Source organism: Macrobrachium nipponense, chromosome 24, assembly GCF_015104395.2.
Source record: "Macrobrachium nipponense isolate FS-2020 chromosome 24, ASM1510439v2, whole genome shotgun sequence".
Taxonomy (NCBI): domain Eukaryota; kingdom Metazoa; phylum Arthropoda; class Malacostraca; order Decapoda; family Palaemonidae; genus Macrobrachium; species Macrobrachium nipponense.
The window spans coordinates 17,989,649-17,992,381 of NC_061091.1; positions in this window are offsets into that span (position 1 = coordinate 17,989,649).

Below are 2,733 nucleotides of genomic sequence, written 5' to 3' on the forward strand. Positions count from 1 at the left end.
GCAGATTCGACTCCTTTACCATACCTTCCTTGGCAGACTTTGTAGACAACGACAAAGCTGAAATGCTCCTGTGCCCCGTCAGGGCACTAAGGGAGTACTTAAAGAGAACAAGGCACCTCAGGCCGGGGTGCCAGAGGTTGTTCGTAAGTACAGGACGGAACAAGAAGGAAGTGTCCAAGAATACAATATCATTTTGGCTAAGGGAGACAATCAGAAATGCTTATACTGCAGAAGACAGAGGGTCAGATAGCCAGGTGGGAGCTAGAGCTCATGACATCAGGGGTGTGAGTGCTTCCCTAGCATTTAAGAAGAACATGTCTGTGGATAAAATTTCTGAAAGCTGGCGTGTGGAAGCGCCAAACAACTTTCACCTCATTTTATTTGAAAGATGTGCCCATAGATCCTTGGACACCTTTTCCTTGGGTCCAGTGGTGGCGGCCCAACAAGTGATATAGTTCATCCAGTGCCCCTGGCGGGTCAGTTTGCGTCTAGTCTAAGATGAAGGTATGAAAGTAGAATGAATGGGATGACTGGTCTTTTTTCTTTACTACTTTCTTCCTACTCCTTTAACTACGGGCAATATGAAGGAGAGTACCGTCATGTGCTGGAACGGACTAGATGCAGGTGAGATGGTCAGCCATACTGTGAAGCTATCTTAGCTGATGATATACTTTTCAGTAGCAACACACCCCTCTGGATAATAAGGAAAGAGGGGTGAAGGTCGATCCAGTCGCAAGGGACAAGAGTAAACAGTAGGATGGTATCTACACCCAGTGGGAGGAAACCAATAGATCCGCTTATATCTTTGGTCCTAGGTTCATTGTCCATTCTCTAGAATTTCCCTATATATTCGGAAATGGATAAGGTGGCAAACTTCCAGTCAGTTTGTAGAGACTTACCTCCCTCCAATAGTAAGTCTATCCTAATGTTAAGGACCGAAGGTTTGTTTCGTGTATGAACAAATACCAAATTTGTAACTAATTTGTATTTTCATAACTAACAAACTGAGGTCTTAACAGTTAAAGGCCCACCTCGAACCACCTCTAGCAGTCTAAACTGGGTTAGAAATATAACTGATGGGTCACAGGTAGCCGTGGGCATTCTGGGTATACATGCCCGTGACCTGGTATAGATGCCATTAGTCCCTGGATCTCACAAGTGTAATTTTAATTCTACCGGTTTCCAGCTTGGCGCTAGTAAATCCTAATGTTAAGACCTCAGGTTTGTTAGTTATGAAAAATACAAATTAGTTACAAATTTGGTATATATAATAAAATCACTGAATGCACTGGTGCTTTCAGATTTTAGATGTGTGTGATATTGAAGGGAAATGAAGAATGTCTTGTTATGTTGCATCTGTAAATGATTGAAGTTTGACAGTATTGCCAAGAGACAGTGATCTGCAAGACACTGTTGTGTTGGTCATCTCAGCGAGAGCTTTGAGTTGCCAATTAGCGATATAAGAAGTTACAGTTTCAACAACATTTATTGCGTTATGTCATTACATTTTCTGTCAATAAATACGCGGAATTCCCATTATGACTGTTGAGAACATTTTCCACCCAATGTCATATACGTATGTGAGTATGTCTGGACATATCTGATAAGAAAAAATAATAATAATCAGAGGGATGCATCTGGTATTGTTAGCTCAGATCTAGGTGGGCTGCGGGAAATTCAGTCCAGCAAAGAAATCAAATTCATGGACAGGCTTCGCACTATTCAACTCAGCCTAAGCTTTAATCAGGTTGTTTCAGCATATTGTTTCTGATGTTCTTATATGAATATATTTTCATTCTTATATGAATATATTTTCAAACGAAAGAGATATCAGACTTTTTTGAGCGATATGATATCAAAAGCTCAGTGAAGTAATAAACAACAAAGAACCAAGTAAAATTTTCTTTTCAGGCTGAATCAAGTACGGATGCAAAGTAATAAGACATATTCCTCATTTTCTCATCACATATCACACTCATCCAAAACCTTAAAGCATCAACGTATTCAGGGTGAATTTATTGTATAAAAACACAAGTTTTATTTTATCTTGATTGCATAATTATGCAAAATCTGAAGCCAAGTAAAAACAGGTATACAGAATTAAATGCTTCTCTCTTTTACTTTTACTCATTGTGATTCCTTTGCCTTTTATCTTATTGATTTCTAGAAAAGATGGTTTATTTGTACAATTAATACCGAATCCTATGGTATGACAAAAACTTTCCTACCTTTTGCAAATGTGAGATAAATGAGAAATATAAACATTTGCCAGCTTTAAATGAAGAAATATAAACATATTGCTAGCTTTAAATGAAGAAATATAAACATTATTGCTAGCTTTAAATGAATGAAATATAAACATGTTGCTAGCTTTAAATGAAGAAATATAAACATATTGCTAGCTTTCTAAGCTACAAATAAAAATAATGAGGCACTGAGCGAGCGGCCTACCTCCTAATACCAGCCATTCAGAGGCTGCCAAACAAATGTCTCGTAGGCACAGGGCTCACCCAAGAATCTACCTTAAGTGAACCGATACTTTCCAAGTCATTATGAATCAAAGGCCTCCCTCCTCCTCTCATATGGATGTAAGGGCAGAAAACAATTGATGACTCTTAGCTGTGTTGTTTCTTCTTTACCTTGAAATTGGGCAGGGCCAGTTAACCTACACAAACTAGCATTACCACAAATTTTTAAAACTTAAGCTGCCGGCGAGTGAAACTTTAGGCAATA